Source organism: Macaca thibetana, chromosome 13 (genome assembly GCF_024542745.1).
Source record: "Macaca thibetana thibetana isolate TM-01 chromosome 13, ASM2454274v1, whole genome shotgun sequence".
Taxonomy (NCBI): domain Eukaryota; kingdom Metazoa; phylum Chordata; class Mammalia; order Primates; family Cercopithecidae; genus Macaca; species Macaca thibetana.
Window position 1 is genome coordinate 3288882 of NC_065590.1, and position 19918 is coordinate 3308799.

At 44.4% G+C, this 19918-nt stretch overlaps 2 protein-coding genes across 5 annotated transcripts in view; both read right to left on the reverse strand.

Annotated features, from left to right (window-relative positions):
• REV1 (REV1 DNA directed polymerase) overlaps nt 1–15083 on the reverse strand; it is a 90091-nt gene extending 75008 nt beyond the window's left edge. For 2 of the 4 annotated variants that reach the window (XM_050755033.1, XM_050755027.1), the window contains exon 1: nt 14877–15083. The gene's annotated coding sequence lies outside the window, so the exon portion shown is untranslated. The remainder of the gene's footprint in view (nt 1–14876) is intronic. The other 2 variants (XM_050755034.1, XM_050755028.1) reach the window with 2 other exon arrangements.
• MITD1 (microtubule interacting and trafficking domain containing 1) overlaps nt 1–19918 on the reverse strand; it is a 977552-nt gene that overhangs the window by 333061 nt on the left and 624573 nt on the right. The gene's annotated exons all lie outside the window — the stretch shown is intronic.

Sequence of the window (19918 nt, forward strand, 5' to 3'; positions counted from 1 at the left end):
TTCCACTGGCTAGAACGGGACCTCACATTCTGTATTTGTCCCGATTGGCTAACAACTTAGAACTTTTTAAAAGAGGCAAAGGCAGAAGAGAACAAAGGAAGGAGGAAGTAACTTGTGGAATGCTGAGAAAATTAAAAACACTTTTAAGTAAGGAAGAGGAAAAGGATATGACCTAATGCTTGCTTGGACCAGTATAAGCATGCCAGGGCAAATATTCAGGAGCAGAGGTCTTTGAATAAATTTTGCTTCTAAGATAAGTTAGCCAGATGGGGAGGAAAGCCTTTGAAAAGGAACTTCTACTTTTACTTTTTACAGACCTGACAAATTCTAGAGTCTTTTGCAATTGTTTAAATGTACATGATTCTATGCCTGAATCCAGGAGGCGGAGGTTGCAGGGAGCTGAGATCGTGACACTGCACTCCAGCCTGGGTGTCAGAGCAAGACTCCGTCTCAAAAATAAACAGGCAGTGGCTCATGCCTGTAATCCCAGCACTTTGGGAGGCCAAGGCAGGTAGATCACAAGGTCAGGAGTTCAAGACCAGCCTGGACAACATGGTGAAACCCAATCTCTACTAAAAAATACAAAAATTAGGCTTGGCGTGGTGGCTCACGCCTGTAATCCCAGCACTTTGGGAGGCTGAGGCAGGCAGATCACAAGGTCAGGAGATCGAGACCACCCTGGCTAACATGGTGAAACCCCGTCTCTACTAAAAATACAAAAATTAGCCAGGCACAGTGGCGGGTGCCTGCAGTCCCAGCTACACGGGAGGCTGAGGCAGGAGAGTGGCGTGAAACCCGGAGGCGGAGCTTGCAGTGAGTGGAGATCGCGTCACTGCACTCCAGCCTGGTCGACAGAGCAAGACTCCGTCTCAAAATAAAAAATGAAAAAAAGAAAAAAAAAAAAATTAGCCAGGCCTGATGGTGGGTGCCTATAATCCCAGCGACTCCAGAGGCTGAGGCAGAGAACTGCTTGAACCTAAGAGGCGAAGGTTGCAGCAAGCCGAGATCACGCCACTGCACTCCAGCCTGGGCAACAGGTGACTCCGTCTCAAAAAAATAAATAAATGAAAATAAATAAACAAATAAATAAATAAATGTATACGATTATATACATCTAGTTTTAAAAGAGCTTTCAACAAACGCATACATATTAGGCAACTTTATATAACTTTTTCTATGCTTTCCAAAAAACAGTAAGATGCGCCTATCCACAGATGTGGCTGTGCAGTAAAGATCCTAACCCGGAGGTTTGGCCTTTGCCCTTGGTTCCTGGGAGGTAATCCTTTCTTTTCCTCACCTTCACATGGTCCAAAATGAGACTGGGAGATTGTAATCTCTAAGCCCTTAGAATGTCCACTCTATGGGAGCAGTGGCTCACGCCTGTAATCCCAGCACGTTAGGAGGCCGAGGCGGGAGGATCACGAGGTCAGGAGTTCGAGACCAGCCTGGCCAACATGGTGAAACCCTGTCTCTACTAAAAATACAAAAATTAGCCAGGCACAGTGGCGCACACCTATAATCCCAGCTACTCAGAAGGCTGAGGCAGGAGAATTGCTTGAACCCGGGAGGCAGAGGTTGCGGTGAGCCAAGATTGTGCCATTGTACTCCAGGCTGGGTGACAGAGCAAGGCTCTGTCACAAAAGAAAAAAAAAAAAAAAAGGATGTCCACCCTGTTAAGGGCTTTTGTTAACTGGGAGCTTTGAGCCACTCCAGATAGTTTCGCACTATGATTTACGGTGAAGGGCTTTCAGCCATGTATTATCAACTTCCTGAAGGGCTGAAAACGAAAGGTCACCATGCCAACAGTCAATCATATCCAAGTGACCAAGCCCCAGTACAAATGCTGGATGCCAAGGCTTGGGTGAGCTTCCTGATTGGCAATCTCCATAAGCACTGTCAGAAGTTGGCACTGTCCACAACTTCACCAGCAGAGGATAACTGGAAGTTTCGTAAGTGGAACTCTTCTGTGTGACCCATGCACCTCTTCCCTTGGCTGATTCTATTCTGTATCTTTTCACTGTAACAAATCCAACGATAAGTAAAAGCCCTTTCAGTAGTTCTGTGAACCCTTCTAGCTAATTATTTAACCTAAGGATGGTGTAGATACCCAGATTTGCAGTTGGTCTCATGAGGGTGGTCTTGGGACCCCCAACTCCGCGATGGCAAAATGGCACTGTCCTCCAGTATTCATTCTTCTTTCTTACTTTTAGTAATGGAACACCTCTCCTGCCCCTCTTAGCAGGAGGCAGAGTGGGCAAACAGAGACTACATTTCCCAGGCTCTTCTAAAAATCAGGGGTGGCCACGTGACTCGGTTCTGGCCAAGGAGGTATGAGCAGAGTGATGTGCACAAAAATATGAGCCATATTCCTAAAGAAAGCTGTTTACTTCTTTTTCTGGGATGCGGTTGTAAGGTAACCCAGCTTCACCCATGGGAATAAGGACAATACCCTACGGAATGGCTAAGCACACAGAAGAAATGTGGAACCCCTAAAATACCGACGTGCTCACCCACTACGGACTGCCTGTCTACCTCTGGGCTATTACAGGAGAAAGAAAAACTTAAATATTGTTTGTCCTGTTGTATTCTGAAGTCCCTGTTACAGCAGGTTGGCCTGTACCCTAATGTATAAGTACATCTGAGCATTTTAATATGATTTTGATTCAGTATCTACATAAATCAGAGATAAAGAGAAAGACACAATAAGATGTACTGTATAAAAAATATTTGGATATATTAAACCTGAAAATGCATAACAAACATTTGTATGTCCCAGTTTGAGGCTGATCTGATTAAAAGGAAAGCATCTATCCCAAACAATTCAATATAACAAAGAGTTTTCTCTTATTCTTCTTGCTATTCATAACTACCAAAAAAGATGCTTGATTTAACAAAATCAATAGTTAATACAAACTGAAGGGGGCTTCCTGAACGAATGACTAATGCTTTTCTTCCCTTCAGATTTCCACAGAAAAGGAAAGAAGTAGAGACACTGTTTTAATAAAGTACCTAGGAGGCTGGGCATGGGGGCTCATGCCTGCAATCCCAAGACTTTGGGAGGCCAAGGCAGGTGGATCACCTGAAGTCAGGAGTTTGAGAAGAACCTGGCCAAAATGGCAAAATCCCATCTTTATAAAAATACAAAAATTGGCCGGGCGCAGTAGCTCAAGCCTGTAATCCCAGCACTTTGGGAGGCCGAGACGGGCGGATCACAAGATCAGGAGATTGAAACCATCCTGGCTAACACGGTGAAACCCCGTCTCTACTAAAAAATACAAAAAACTAGCCGGGCGAGGTGGCGGGCGCCTGTAGTCCCAGCTACTCGGGAGGCTGAGGCAGGAGAATGGCGTAAACCGGGAGGTGGAGCTTGCAGTGAGCTGAGATCCGGCCACTGCACTCCAGCCTGGGTGACAGAGCGAGACTCCGTCTCAAAAAAAAAAAAAAAAAAAAAAAAAAATTAGCCAAGCGTGGTGGTGCACACCTGTAGTCCCAGCTACTCGGAAGGCTGAGGCAGGAGGATCACTTGAACCCGGGAGGCGGAGGTTGTAGTGAACCGAGATCATACCACTGCACTGGGCAACACTGAGACTCTATCTCAAAAGAATAAAAAATTTAAAAAAGGAAATACCAAGGAGAACTGCCTTCTCTAGTTTTCCAGAGTGCAGCCAAATCACCCCGTTTCCAAACACCTTCACCTGAATTTTCCTGCTTTCCTGTGTTCCAAACCACGTGGCCCAACTGCATTTATTAAGCACCTCCATCCACTAGGATGTTCTACACATCTCAAAGTCAGCATGTCCATAAGTAGGATCAAGCTACAAAGTATGTTCTGGAGATGACATGATAAAAATTAAAATCTAGAGGAAGGAGATAAGAAGCCACTGATCTTCACTAAGGAGAAGTGGTATAATCTCACAGGAAAGCCAAATGATTATCTGTAGAAAAGTTCAAGGTTGCAATAAATAAGGGATTCCAAAGGCCACAGTAGAAGAGCTAGTAACAGGAACAGAACTTAGCTGAAGAATAAAGGAAGTAATATCAAAGAAGAGGGAAATGTATCTAAAGCAGTAATTCTCATGCCTGAGCATGCATCGCAATCACCAGCACAGGGCCTGTTAAAAGACAAGATGCTGGGCCCCAACTCCAATGTTTCTGATTCAGTGAGTCTAAGGTAGGGCTGGAAATTTGCATTTCTAAAAAGTTCCCAGGAAATGTTGATGCTGCTGGACTGTGGCATACACTTTGAGAACCACTAGTTTTGCCAGTACCTAAAAATGTAACTATAGTGGTGAGAACAGAAAAGGACAGTTCAGTGATAATGAGAAAGGTTACATACAGTAGAAAGAATGATGCTACAATGTGTCCTAAGTAGAATGAATTTCACATCAGGAGTAATGCAATTCACCAGGTGAAGATTTTAATTAGATTGCAGGTGACAGGCTGGGCGCAGTTGCTCATATCCGTAACCCCAGCTCTTTAGGAGGCCAAGGAGGGCGGATCACGAGGTCAGGAGATGGAGACCATCCTGGCCAACAAGGTGAAATCCCGTCTCTACTAAAAACACAAAAAATTAGCTGGGTGTGGTAGCACTCCCCAGTGTCCCAGCTACTTGGGAGCTGAGGCAGGAGAACTGCTTTAACCAGGGAGTGGGATGTTGCAGTCAGCCGAGATCACGCCACTGCACACCAGCCTGGGTGACAGAGCGAGACTGTCTCAAAAAAAAAAAAAAAAAAAAGATTGCAGATGACAAACTCTCTCCTGTCCTGCCCCCCACTTCCCCTTAACCCGAATTCCAGGTCTGAGCTAATGGTTTTTCTCCATTCACTTAGCATTTACTATAATCTTCAGTTTTCAAGGTGAGTAAAATGAGTATAAACCACAATCCAAGGTTATCAGAGATTTGCATACAACTATAATATGAGATCTGTAATCCCAGCATTTTTGGAGGCCAAGGTGGGAAGATCTCTTGCATGAGACCAGCCTGAGCAACATAGCAAGACCTCATCCCTAAAAAAAAAATAAAAACAATAAAAAGAGCCAGGCATGGTGGCACATACCTGTAGTCAGGAGGCTGAGGTCACTCGAGCCTGGAAGGTCAAGGCTGCAGTGAACCACTGCACTTGGCCTGGGAGACACAGCAAGACCAAAAAAGTAAAAATAATAATACTAATAAAAGATTCTACATTATAGGCACTAATGGAATGAAATAAATGCACAGAGAAAACAGCCATAAATCTCACGTTCGAGAAGACACCCAAGAAAGCATCACTGAGAGTAGATCTAAACTAAGATCAGCAGGATTTTATGGGATAGAAGGGAGGTGGGAAGGGGTGATATGAAGGCAAAGATTTCAGGAAGAAGAAAAATTCATAATCAAAAACTTAAAAGGGCCGAGCACAGTGGCTCACACCTGTATCTCAGCACTTTGGGAGGTTAAGGGAGGAGGACTGCTCAAGCTCAGGAGTTCGAGACCAGCCTAGGCAACAAAGTGAGACCCTCCTTGTCTCCACAAAAAAAAGTTCTTTAATTAGCCAGTCATGGTGGTGCACGTCTGTGGTCACAGCTACTTGGGGGACTGAGATGGGAGAACTGCTTGAGCCTGGGAGGTTAAGACTGCAGTGAGCTGTCATCACATCACTGCACTCAGGCCTATACTATACAGCGAGACCCTGCCTCACAAAAAATAAAAAGAAAAATACAAAAAGACGTTTAGGACAACATTCTAGAATTTACTGGTATGTAGGAACATGGCCAGATGTAGAGGTAGACCAACTAAGGTAGGTGGTAAAATATAACAGAAGGCCTTGAATATATCATACTAAGAAGTTTAAACCTTACTTTCTAAGTTTTAAGCAAGTGTAAATTGGGTGGGAGAGTGTCTGGCTCCTAAGCCTAGCCTACACCATAACCTATGAATCTTAGCTAAAGTCCTCACCTTGTGCATTCCACCCACACAAGTCATTAGATCTCTGAACTCACAAGGTAACTGGCATAAACAATGATACATAACTAAAAACAAATCCCTCAGAGCAACTGCATTTCAAAAATATAGTCAAACTCTTCTTTTCTGGACCTGCTATCAGTTCCAGCATTCATAAATCCCTTTTCTCACAAATCTTTCTATTAAATATAATTGCAAGTAAACAAAAAGGGAGCAGAAGTTGCCACTGCTTCTGGAATCTTCCCTTGCTTACATCAATAATATATTTAAAATTATACACTTTTAAAAAACAAAAACATAACACTACAACATGCTACATTCTTCAAGACACCAGAAGTCTTATTCAATGTAACAATTTAGCACACTATCATCTCTGAGAAACAGTGAGTTCCAAGACAATTTAATATAATCTTTAAAGTGACAATCTGAAATAAGATTAGGCATAAATATGCAAAAGAATATTAACCTCCAACACAGTAAACCTGAAGCGTTAGTAACTTTGACTCAAGTGCTAAAATTCAAAACAGCAATTAAGTTACTGAAACATTTTACAACCCTAACACAGATTATCAATGCCTCCACCCCACCCATAAAAATCTCACTTCATATTTTCTTCTTCCAAATAACTAATGAATAATTACGTACATCTAAAAGTACAAATTCAAGAGCAATACCAAAATTCAAACTTTTTACAACCAATTATTAAGCTTTAAAGTATCAAATATGTAGTTTATAACCCAAGCTACAACAAAATTTATGTAATTAAAACATTTAACTCAAGTGAATAACCCAAGTTTTAAATTCTATTGTATCGATAAAAGAAAATGTTATGTAGCAATTCTCAACAGAAGGCAATGCTTCTATATATATTTAAATACAACCTGTTCCAATTTTTAATACAACAGAGGTAACTGGGTTACTATCACTACCACTAGTTTTAGCTGTCACAAATTGAGCAAGTATCTGTTCTCACTTATTTAGCCAGCATTGTGTAATAAAGAATTTGGGGCCCAGGCACAGTGGCTCATGCCTGTAATAGCAGTACTCTGGGAGGCCAAGGCAGGAAGATCACTTGAGGCCAGGAGTCTGAAGCCAGCCTGGGCAACATAGGGGGAGACACACACACACACACACTCTCACTCTCTCTCTCTCTCTCTCTCTCTCTCTCTCTCTCTCTCTCTCTCTCACACTATTTAAATTAGCCAGGTACGATGATGCATGCCTGTAGTCCTAGCTACTGGGGAGGCTGAGGCAGGAGGATCACTGTGGCTCGAAAGCTGGAGGGTACAGTGAGCTATGATAGCACCACTGTGACACAGTAAGACCCTGTCCCTAAACAAACAAAAACAAAAAAAAATTGGCCATTGTCTGATTCCTGGAAAACTCTACTCTTGGAGTCTCCCAACTGATAGGAGTGTCTTTGCTATCCATGAATCCATAATGGGTCCCTCTTGGCCCACAATTGAGTTTCTATTAACAGGGTGACGCCCAGTAGGCCCCTAGTCTCAGGATGGGGGTTGGCCATGCTAGAAATGCCAACCATGTGAATAGTGGGTTGGGGCTTTGAGCAAGCTGACACCAGCCTAACAACTTGACCTCCAGGGAGAAGCGGGCTGGCGACTGAGTTCAATCATACCTATGTAATAAAATTCCCACAAAAACTCTAGATGCTTGTAGAGTAAGAGAGAATTCCCGGTTGGCAACCACTCACTGATGTACTGGAAGGATGACACGTCCTGAGGACGTGGAAGCTTCATATTTGGGACCCTCCCAGATCTTGTTCTATGTGTCTCTTTGTCTGGTCCTGATTTGTATCTTTTAAAAAATAACTATAATTCCAAGAACAGCACTTTCCTGAGGTCTGTGAGTCATTCTAACAAATTATCAAACGTGAGGTGTAGTGGGAACTGATAAAGTCATAGCCAGTTGGTCAGAGTGTGGACAACCTGCAAGTTTGTAGAGTTTATAGCTAATATACGAAGTGAGAAGAGTCTTGTAGACTGTACCCTTAACTTACGATGCCTTACCTCACTCTGGGTAACGGATGCCCAAATGACACTACGGCTATAAAATAGGATACGCTGCCTTACCTCTCTTCCCAGTACTCTTAAGAGAATTAAATGAGAAAAAAGTTAGATAAAGCACTCTTTAAGATATAAAGCGTTGTGTTTGCTTCGGCCGCACATGTACTAAAACTGGAATGACACAGAGAAGATTATCATGGGAAAAAATTCTGTATTAAAAAATTTACACTTTGGGAGGCCGAGATGGGTGGGATCGCCTGAGGTCAGGAGTTCGAGACCAGCCTGGCCAACATGGTGAAATCCCTTCTCTACTAAAAATACTAAACTCAGTTGAGCGTGGTGGCAGGCACCTGTAATCTCAACCACTCCGGAGGCTAAGGCAGGAGAATGGCTTGAACCCGGGAGGAGGAGGTTGCACTGAACCAAGATCACGCCATTGCACTCCAGCCTGGGTGACAAAAGCAAAACTCCATCTAAAAAAAAAAAAATTGTTAGGCTCCTTAAAATATTGAAGAAGAAATTGTTAAAATATTTTTTAAAGTTCAGGACTGTCCAGGTTAAATGGCTTTAAAAAAAAAAAAGGCTTAAAATAAACAGCTAAGGAGTCAAGAAACTGAATTTATAAGACTAAAATACAGAACTTAATGAAAACCATTTACAAGAACAAAATATCTAAATAAGAGTTTCAACTACATAATTCAGACCAGTGCCTAAAAGATAAAAATGCATTAAGTCCATTCCTAGAAATTGCAAATATAGAAATGATGGAGCTTAGAGAGTGTAAGATGCAGCCACTGTTTCGTGACTAAACCTCCAAAAAGTTCATTTTAGCCTTGGGTATGATCAGGAATGACTGAGGTCAGTAAGCAACACTTTGCTTAATCAGATATGAGTTTGAATACGAACTACTCACATCACATCCAACTTTTCTTGCCCATCACTACCTAATATTTTAATTCAAGCACAAAGTCATGGGACCCAACTGGTCTTTAAAAGGTTTCTCAAAGTATCCTACATAAACAAGGCAGTTACCTGCCTACATGAGAAAGCATCACTTTCAACTGCATTATAATAGAGGACAAAATTTTTTTCTGCTATGTTCCAATAATAAAATCAAGACTTTAAATCATAATTCTACAAGAACGTATCATTTTATTTTCTGTCCTCTTGAATATGAGATACTAAGTGTTGCTGGTCTTTCCCTCAGTAATGCAGGGAACAGTTTAGTGTAGCAGGGGAAAAATGGCCTTGGGGGGAAAAACCTTGGCTCTAGTCTTATTTCTCCTCTTTAGCAGGCAAATGACCCTTGGGGTCTCACTTTCCTCCAGTAAGATATAACAGCATGGCCTATGGAATCTGTAAGATTCTTTCTATCCCTGACATTCTGAGGTGTTGAGAAGCCAATAACTCGTAATTTAGATATTCTTACAAATTAAAAAAGCCTTCCAAGGAAATGTCAGAAACCATTAAAATTTATGTAAAAACATCCCACCTATGTGTTCCTCCTTATTGAAGGAGATCCAGGTAAAGATCAGATATGTAGACTATTATCCTTAGCAAACTAACACAGGAACAGAACACCAAACACCACACGTTCTCACTTGTAAGTGGCAGCGGAATGATGAGAACTCATGAACGCAAAGAAGGGAGCAACAGACACTGGAGTCTACTTGAGCATGGAGGGTGGGAGGATGGAAAGGAGCAGGAAAAGTAACTATTGTGTATCAGGCTTAATACCTGAGTGATGAAACAATCTGTATAACAAACCCCCATGACATGAGTTTATCTATATAACAAACATTCATATGTACCCCAGAACTGAAGATAGAAGCTTAAAAAAAAATTGCCCCATAATCAGCAGGAACACATCACTAGGAACTTTCATTAAATATTTACTTGCTACCTCCAATTTAGCCTTAAGCAAACTTAGACGTTTATGTTTTCTTCAGTCTAACGTATTAGATGCAAAACCTTTTCAAACTATTTACAAAGCTGAAGCACCAAGACACAATTCTTTGACTTATTTTTAATGACTTTTAAATGTGAGTGAGAAAAACATTAATTATGATGCAAGTCATCATCCTATTAAAACATTTCACACTTATAACACAGGCATTTTAGTAGTTAAATCTAAAAAAAAAAAAAAAAAATCAAAATATTAGCCATAATGATTAAGCTGCCAGTAGTTACACACACTCACAAATAATGTGATAAATTGTAACGGCAAGCTTCCAAACAAAAACCTTGTCATTTTTAACATGCCTCACAGCACACTGGGTATGACCTCAGCAACTAGCCTGAAATCTTGGCTCCTTTCTTGTGCAACCAGCCAAGTAACAACATCTCTTTAAATCTGTTTCTTTATAAGGTGCCAACCGTATATGGCAGCTGTAGATATTAAATAAGACACTGCACCTAGCAAAGAGCCTAGCACACAGTAAATATTTAATAACTTACAATTAATAAATTTTGGATGAAATGTTACCCAAAGCAGCAGCCCTTTGACTTTTTTTTAAAAAAATTTAGGCCTAGGGTTTAGGATCCTATTGCTTGTTAAAGTTCAGACTGAGAAATAAAATAACAAGCCTACAAAGAAGCATTTCACTAAGGACAAGTGAATTTAAAATAACCGGTATTATGCAAATTCAATTACCACAGGCAGAATTTTAGTTTATGAGAATAATTCAAGTTGTATTAGCTCAAAGTATCTATTATTACAAAGTCACTGTCTCCATCAATTCTTTTTCCTATTTCTGTAACTGCTAAAGAAAAATAAATCATATTATGAAAAGAACAGAAAGATACAAAGCACAGCTGGGTTAAGTTCCAATTAATAACCAAATACAATTTGAGGGGAAAAACCCACTGAAAGGAGGGAGAAACTGAACACAACTGAAGATGATAAAAAAATTTCCTTCCTAAATACTACAAGACTCATATTTCAACTGGATCTTCAAGGACTTTCCCTGTCTGAAGACAGGAAGCCTCTAGCAAGTCCTTTCATCACCACAATCGGATCTCAGCTGAACTTCAAAGGGAACTATATAAAAGCCACTTTGGTGGGCAGTTGTTGAGATAATCACTCTTAGCATCTTCTACAGATTGAAGACTAAAAAAACCTGACTTACACATTAAGACCAAACACCAGTCACCATTCTCAGCAGTTTATTTTTTAATTTGTTCTAGACATCCACAAAATGTATTTTTTAAAGGAGTTCCATAAATATAAATTTGGTAGCTAACAAAAATTCAGCACCAAAGTAATACATATAAAATTTAACCAGACACAGTGGCTCACACTTGTAATCCCACCACTTTAGGAGGATGAGGCAGGAGGATCACTGTAGCCCAAGAGTTTGAGACCAGCCTGGGCAACATAGTAGGACCCCATCTTTACAAAACATTAAAAAACTAGTCAGGCATGGTGGCACACGCCTGTAGTGACAGCTACTCGAGCGTCTGAGGCAGGAGGCTGGCTTGAGCCCATGAGGTTGAGGTTGCAGTGAGCCGTGATCACACCACTGTATTCCAGCTTGGGCAACAGAGTAAGACCCTGTCTCAAAAAATTTAAAAAAAGAAAAAAATTCAGTTAATCCAACTTTATCTCATGCCAAAATACAAAATCCTAAGTGAACAAGCTAATTTCAAATAGTTCTTAGAAGGTCTAAAATTACCCTGTTCTAAGCACTTTACATATATTAACTCAATTATTACTCACCATAATCCTGTGAGGTAGGTATTATCATAGTCATCTTACAGATGAGCAGAACTGAGGCACCACCAAGTTATTAATTTGCCCACGGTCTCACAATCAGTAAATGGTAGGAGCCAGAGAATTGTGACCCAAGCTGTCTGATTCCAGAACCAATATTCGAATCAACTATACTATTCATTTACTCAACAAGTTTTACTGACAGCCTACTATGTACCAGGCGCAGTTCTAAGCACTAGGGATAAAGCTGTGTACAAGTCAGACAAGGCCTCTGCTCTCTTATTGAGAAGAGGGCTGGCAGCAAACAAGTCTAAGCGGGGAAATAACTAAGTAAGTGAAAAAAACAGTGTATCTTCACCTAGTGATAAATGCTATAGAGAAAAAGAGAATAAAGAATAAAAGATTATAAAAGAAGGGGCTGATTCCTATTTTAGAATTAGAAAAGGCCTCTCTGAGGCGATGACATTTGAGCAGAAACACAAGATGTAAAGAGCCATGACCACTTAGAGGAAGGGGTCATACTAAGAGAATAGTAAGTATAACATCCCAAGGTAGAAACACTTTGTTCAAGAACCGGCAAAATGACTATGGGACTGGGGTAGGTTGCTGAAAGTCTGTCACCTAGTAAGAGGTAAGCTGGAAGTTGCCAAATCATGCTATACCCTGATGGGATGTGCTAAGGGCTAAGATTCAAATGTTAAGTGTTAACAGGAAGCTTTTGGAGGATATTAAGCAAGAAAGTGACAATCTGATTTCCATTTTTAAAAAGATCCCTCTGGTTGTCAAGGGGAATCCCTAGGGAACAGTCAGGGAGCAAGACAAATAAAGAAACCAGTAAAGGCACTATGGCAACAGTCCAACCAAGAGATAATGGAACTTAGACTAGGATTCATGTACTGTTTATAAGTAGATGCTAACAGAAGAGCCTGCAACCTAATTGCCTCTAAAGAGCCTTTTTAATATCCATTTTCCCGTCTCCTCTCCTCACTTGCTTTTGGAAACAAGAAAGATTCTTTTTTAATGTCCATGTTAACGCTTCAGTTGGTGCTATTACAGTAACAGAAAAAAACTTTTCATTTTTAAATGTTGTTTAACATACCCTATGATTAGTAATATGCCACATATACACGTCCATACATTCTTGAAAAGCAGAAAGAGCCACAATGCTCTTTAGTGTAGGACTTGTTCATTTATTTGGAGAGAAGAGGTACCTGTCACCTCTTCTGATTACCTTTCCTCTCACGCGTTGTCTCTAGCACATCCTGGCTCATTCTAGATTGTGAACTGCAATGAACTGGTATACCAAAGGGAGTATGTATTTACTGAGCACCTCCTGAGTACCATGGTGTCACTAGATGTCTCACATTTAAGAACTCATTTAATTCTCAGCTACCCAAGGTGGGAAATGGTATCTTCATGCCACAAACGAGAAAAAACCAGAGATACTAGTAACTTGTCTACAGTCACTAGCTAACAATTTGCAGGGCCAGAAATCTAACCTCCATCTAACTGTGAAGTTCCTTTCTTTCCACTACAGCTGCTATCAAAGAAAGTGCTTTCAAACATATATTATATGCAGTCACTGCAACTTCTTACGAATAATGACCAGTCTGTTGCTGGTGAGGACAAGGTTTCTTTAATTCTCTTATGCAGAATCAGAGTTTTGAAGCTGGGAGTGGGGGAAATGTAGCGATCTTACACATTCAAGCACATTATTTTTCAAAAATTATGTTCTACTTGAAACTTCCTAGAAATTAATCCTAAAAGAGCAATTCCCATCTTTAGAAAAAAAAAATTAAATATGTACTGTTTACCATAATATAGCGGTTAAGGTTCTACAACAAAAGACAGGAGTTTGGTACAGACTCTACCCTCAAAGGTCCTACAAAATAAGAGAAGACAGGGCCAGAAAGATAATCATAACACAGTGAAGGGGGCAAACAGCCTCAGAATTGAATGTAAGAGAGCCTTGTATACCGGAGAATGATTCCTGCAAGAAGAGGAACTTTAGGTGAGCTCTTAAGGGTCCAGAACAGGAAGGCAGGGAACAACATGCAGCACTTGTGCTTGCACGGGCAAACGCAAGGATATGTGTGAAAGGTTGGCGGACAGATAGATGGTTCCCAGAGGCTTATTGGCTATATACAGCACTCCACAGAGAGAACCAAGATTATGGTTGGTCCTACCCTACCTAAACAGGAAATGGCTTATTCTCGGAGACTCAAGTGTAAAGTCAAGAGAAAAGACCAGACACACAGAATTACGGACTGTTACATAAAGTCCTTAATAGTTACAAGACCTTGTTGTGCTATGTGCTAGTCTGCATTATTTTCACCTAAATGAAACCATTTCTACTTACTACATGGCGTGAGAAGACGTGGAGATAAAGAGAATTAGCAGACGTATATCACCTGCAATTTATTTTACGGGGCAGTACATTAAGGAGTGTTATGTGAGATTATTTCTTTACAAACTGGGAAGAGGCAGGAAAAGCAGCGAAACACAGAGTGGCATCACTGTAACAGTACGCAGGTGGGCAAGGGGCGCTCGGAAGGACAGTTGGGGAACGGCGCCCTGCGTATTAAGGGAACAGACAAGCGGCAAGGAAAAACAAGCGAGCAGCAACCGCCTTCGGACGCTCCGACCGGTTCCGGGACGCCCCGGAGGCGTCGGAGCCGGGGTGCGGGGAAACGCTGCGGCTGGAGCGCGGCTGGGAGCGGCGGCTCGGCCGGGTCCACATTCTACAAACGCTTGTGGAACGAACGCCCGAACGCGCGCGCGAATGAATGGCGCGGAACTGAATGGCCGGCCGAGGCGCCGGCGCAGGAGGAAGGAGTTTGCGGCGCGGTCTGGCCGGGCCAGCGGGACGCGGGGAGCGCGGGGGGAAGGGCCGCAGGGCCAGGGGTCGGCGCGGGGCGGCCATGGAGCCGGCGGCGGCGCGGGGCTGGCCGCGCCATGACGAAAGGGAAGGGGAGGTCACACGTTACATAACCCGGCGGCTGCGGGCACGAGAGGAGGGCGCCGCGGGCAGCCCAGGCCGCGAGAGGACGGCCGCGGGGCCGGGGCCAAGCGCCCCTCCCCCGCCCCACCTCAGGCCGGCCGCGCTCTGGCCGCTGCCGCGCGGGTCTGCGGCGCCTCCGGGCGACGCGTGTCCGGTCCCGCCCCTCCCCCACCCGCCGCCGGCCCGGGGGTCGCTCACCTTCCGCGTTGCCCCAGACCACCATGCCCGGGCCCGGCCGCCTCCTCCGGCCTTGCGGACCCCGGCCCCGCCGCCGCCAGTGCCCCCGCCAGGGACCAGGGAAGAGGGCTGGGGAAAGGCAGACCCACCGCCGCGCCGCGGTCCACGCTCCGCCACGCTCACGGCAACCAACCCCGCGCGCGCTCCGCGGTGGCTCTCCGCCCCTCCCCCTCCGGCTGGCGCGCGCGCCGCAGCCACGCCCCCTATAGCGTCCCGCGCGCGCTCCCTGGCCCCGCCCACGCCCCCTCCTAGGCCCCGCTCGCGCTCACAGCCGCGCGGCGCACGCGCCCTGCTGCCCCCGGCCCCGGGCGACCCCAGCCTCGGGCGTGGCACCACGGAGCCCGGCGTGGGCCGTCGTGTTCCTCCCCTCCCCAGTCCTGCCCTCTTGTTCTGCAGCCGCCCGCAGGGGGCAGCGCCTGGGCGGCACGTGACCGTCTCGCTAGCAGGGCGGAGGGGAGCGTGGCACGGGCCCACCCCCGCACTGCGCCGCCCGCCCGCACTGCCCCGGCCACCTCCTCGCTTCGTGCCCGGGTAGCGGCGCCTAGGTTGCCATTGGGACAGCGCGCGGCTCCGTGCACAGCGAGTCACCGCGCCCGCTCCGCCTTGGGGCTCCCCAGTCGGGAAGGACACAAGTGCAGGCACTGACCGGGCTTCAAACCCCGGCACTGTGTGAAGATGCGCCAAACACCCGGGTTCTCTCCTTAAGCAATTGATTTACAGTGACATCTAGTGGAGAAGGGGACACATATGAACTGACATTCCTATGGCGGGAGCAACAGAGAACCACAGCCCACGCAGGTTCGCGAGAAGGAGCACTGCGCCACGGCGTTTTCGGGATTCGTGGCCAGCTCCCGCAGGGCACAGACACTTCTCTCCTTTGAGGGCCCGCGCAGCTTTGCACCTGGGTATTTGTAAACGGAGGGCCGGTATCCCATCCCACGTACAGCACTGGAGTTACATGAGAAAGCAATTTTCTACGAATATAGAAATAATATCCTGTATTATGAATGCATATGTACAATTCTAATTGAGGGCCTTCCAGCAGGAAAGTATCCGTCCATAAGGACCACTTTCTCCCTCTTGGCAGGGTTGCTTTGAAGACGCCACGTTGTTACATAATCGTCTTTATTGTTGTAATGCACAACGTGAAGATACTTTTTACCCCTCATTCTCTTGCCTAAAATGCTTCAGAGTTTACAGGTACTTAGGAAACAGTTTCTTTTGAAAACTGATTTGCAGAGTTGGAACTTGTTTACTAGCAAGACAGAATACTCATAGCTCATTTCTCTCCCTTTCGGTTTTTGCCATTTTATAGACTTCTCTAAATGCCCTTCAACTTCAGTATTCTCACTAACCCAACGAATTCAGACTGCATGCTTTTCAAAGACGTCATAATTTAAAACAAATGGCGTAAGTTTTTTTTCTTTTCTTTTTTTTGAGACGGAATTTTGCTCTTTTGCCCAGGCTGGAGTGCAATGGCGCCATCTCGGCTTACTGCAACCTGTGCCTCCCGGGTTCAAGCGATTCTCCCACCTCAGCCTCCCGGGTAGCTGGGATTACAGGCATGCGCCACCATGCCTGGCTGGTTTTTGTATTTTTAGTAGGGACGGGGTTATGTATTTTTAGTAGAGAGGGGTTTCACCATGTTGGTCAAGCTGGTCTCGAACTCCTGACTTCAGGTAATCCATCCGCCTTGGCCTCCTAAAGTGCTAGGATTACCGGCATGAGCCACCGCACCTGCCCATAATTTCAATAGACTCACAACCAGTTGCCGACTGCAACACCAGGAGGTCATCTGCTGAGATGCTACAGAAAAACAGTGGCAACCCCTTGTTATGGGTGGTTTTGTTTGTTTTGGTGGTGGTGGTGGTTGCTGTTCTGCTGTTTTTAAATGTCTTGCAGCATTTCCATTAATGAGAAATGGCGGCCGGGCGCGGTGGCTCAAGCCTGTAATCCCAGCACTTTGGGAGGCCGAGACGGGCGGATCACGAGGTCAGGAGTTCGAGACCATCCTGGCTAACACGGTGAAACCCCGTCTCTACTAAAAAAATACAAAAAACTAGCCGGGCGAGGTGGTGGGCGCCTGTAGTCCCGGCTACTCGGGAGGCTGAGGCAGGAGAATGGCGTAAAAACCCGGGAGGCGGAGCTTGCAGTGAGCTAAGATCCGGCCACTGCACTCCACCCTGGGCGACATAGCGAGACTCCGTCTCAAAAAAAAAAAAAAAAAAAAAAAAGAGAAATGGCAAAACTCGATTTGAAAATGAAAAATAATTGGTGAACTCTGCCGGAAATGTACGATTGTATTTCAGTTTTCTTTTCCACTTTCCTACTCAAACCGAAGATCTTTTTTTTCTTCTTTCTGTATTTTTCTCAAGGAAGAAACACAAACCTTCAGCCAACTGACCTTGGCAATACCTTTATAGAATACAGTAAAATGGTATTAACTGCAAACTGGTAGGCAGCCTCCGTAAAGGAGGGAAAAAAATCACGTTGCTGTCTACATAAAATAGGATAAAAAGATAGATGGGGAATACATAAATAAAAGTGTATTTATCGACAAATTCTAGCATCCTTGTGACAGGGTCTTGCTCTATTGTCCAGGCTGGAGTGCAGTGGCAAGATCATCGCTCAGTGTAACCTCAAACTCCTGGTCCCAAGCGAACCTCCCGCCTAGGTGTTCCAAAGCACTAAGATTACAGGCATGAACCACCTCACCCAGTCCAAAGTTTTATTTTTGTCCGTTCCAGAATATTCTGTTTTATGCCATCACATAATGATTGAAGTCCTCTTGTTTCAATTTCATGCACCTACATTTATTCACCCACTTACCTATTTATATTTATTCTCATAGGATTATCTTTCTCATGAAGGGGAGTCAGGCTGACCTTTGGGCCACTCTGGGGGTTTAAAGATGGCCACTCTGGACCCCCACACTTGGGGGAGTGCTTTGAGGCACTGTACCTTATTTCTGTTTTCTGAACCTCATTAAAATTCATTTTTGAAAATTCTATCATTACTGCTATCTCAAGGGGCCTATGAAAGTGCCGACCAGTGACCTTTGGAGGGACAGCCATGGGTAAGGACATGACTTCTACTGTCCATCTAGTCTCTCAAATACCGGGAAAAAAAAAAAAAAAAAAAAAAAAGCATGAAACTATTAAAAACAGAGGTTTGTACTCAAGACCCTTGGCTGATGTAGACACAATAACATGTGATTTACTCCATAGTAAAGAGTGTGCTGATTGTTATAAGGATTCTGTGCATTATGCTTAAAACCCTTGAAAGGTTTTAAGCAATAAAGTGAGTTTTGAAAGTCTCTCTGACTGATGCACGGAGAATGGGTTTGAGAGGCGGTCACGGGGTCTTGCAATAGTCCAGGAGTACAGGTGCAGCCCAGAGAAGGCAGGGGGCTAGATTTCACCAGGGTAGGGCGTCCGTAAAGCAATATAATGAAACAAGAAGAGGGCAAGAAAGTTGAGGGTGTAGGCAAGGGGGGAATCATAATGATTGATTGTGGCACTTAAGCTGAAGGGGGAAGAGCACATGCCAAGGGTAGGTGGAGGTTGCTGAAAGATGGTATCAATGGATGGGGGTGAAGGGCAGGTATGGAAGTTGTTTGAAAGGCTCTTTGGAGTCAGGCATTAACATTACATTACACGTGGCAATGACAAGCTTGCAGAGGGAGTTAGTGGCTGGGATACGAGGGAGAACAAAGTCATGGAAGAGAGAAGTTCAAGGATCTAAGAGGTCACAGTGAGAGAAGGATCATCTCTGTGTACATTGAAATCATCAAGAATAAAGACTGGAGTCGTGTTGGAGCAAGGGACAGTGAGCCCGAATACTATCTTGATGGCTCCAGGTCAGAAGGATGAACATCATTCAGTATACTCCATTCTAATATAGTAGTGGTCCTAGGGCAGAGGTTCCCAAACATTGTCTGTTCATGGCATCCTTAGTGCATCCTTAGTGCCTCAGTAATTTTTTTCTCAACATCCCTTTTTGCCAAAAGTTATACCCAACAGTTTTGCTTTTTCAATAGGTAGGACCAAGCCAGGTGTGGTGGCTCACGTCTGTAATCCCAGCACTTTGGGAGGCCGAGGCAGGCACATCACTTGAGGCCAGGAGTTCAAGACCAGTCTGGCCAATATGGTGAAACTGCGTCACTACTAAAAATACAAAAGTGAGGCATAGGGGCGCATGCCTGTAATCCAAGCTACTTGGGAGGCTGAGGTATCAGAATTGCTTGAACCCTGAAGGCGGAAGTTGCAGTGAGCCGAGATGGCACCATGGCACTCCAGCCTGGATGAAGGAGGGAGACTCTGTGTCAAAAATAAAAATTTTAAAAAAGGGCTGAGAGCAGTGGCTCACGCCTGTAATCCCAGCACTTTGGGAGGCCAAGGCAGGCAGGAGTTCCTAGAATGGGTCAGGAGATGGAGACCATCCTGGCTAACATGGTGAAACCCTGTCTCTACTAAAAATACAAAAAATTAGCCAGGCGTGGTGGCAGGCGGCTGTGGTCCCAGCTACTCAGGAGGCTGAGGCAGGAGAATGGCATGAACCCAGGAGGCGGAGTTTGCAGTGAGCGGAGCCTGGGCCACTGCACTCCAGCCTGGGCGACAGAGCAAGACTCTGTCTCAAGAAAAAAAAAAAAAACCAAACTACATTTTCCCTTAGGTGAGCTATAGAGGGGTAATTTTTTTTACCAAGTGGATATCCTCTTCAGCAATCTTTTCACCGTATGGTTTCAGCATCTATTAATGATTCTGGCCTGAATAAACCATTTTATTGATGTCTTAGTCCATTTTGGTTACTGTAAAGGAATACCTGAGTCTGGTTCATTTATAAAGAGAAGAGGAAGGCTGGGCACAGTGACTCATGCCTGTAATCCCAACACTTTGAGAGGCCAAGGCGTGTGGATCACCTGAGGTTAGGAGTTTGAGACCAGCCTGACCAACACAGCGAAACCCCGTCTCGACTATAAATACAAAAATTAGCTGGGCATG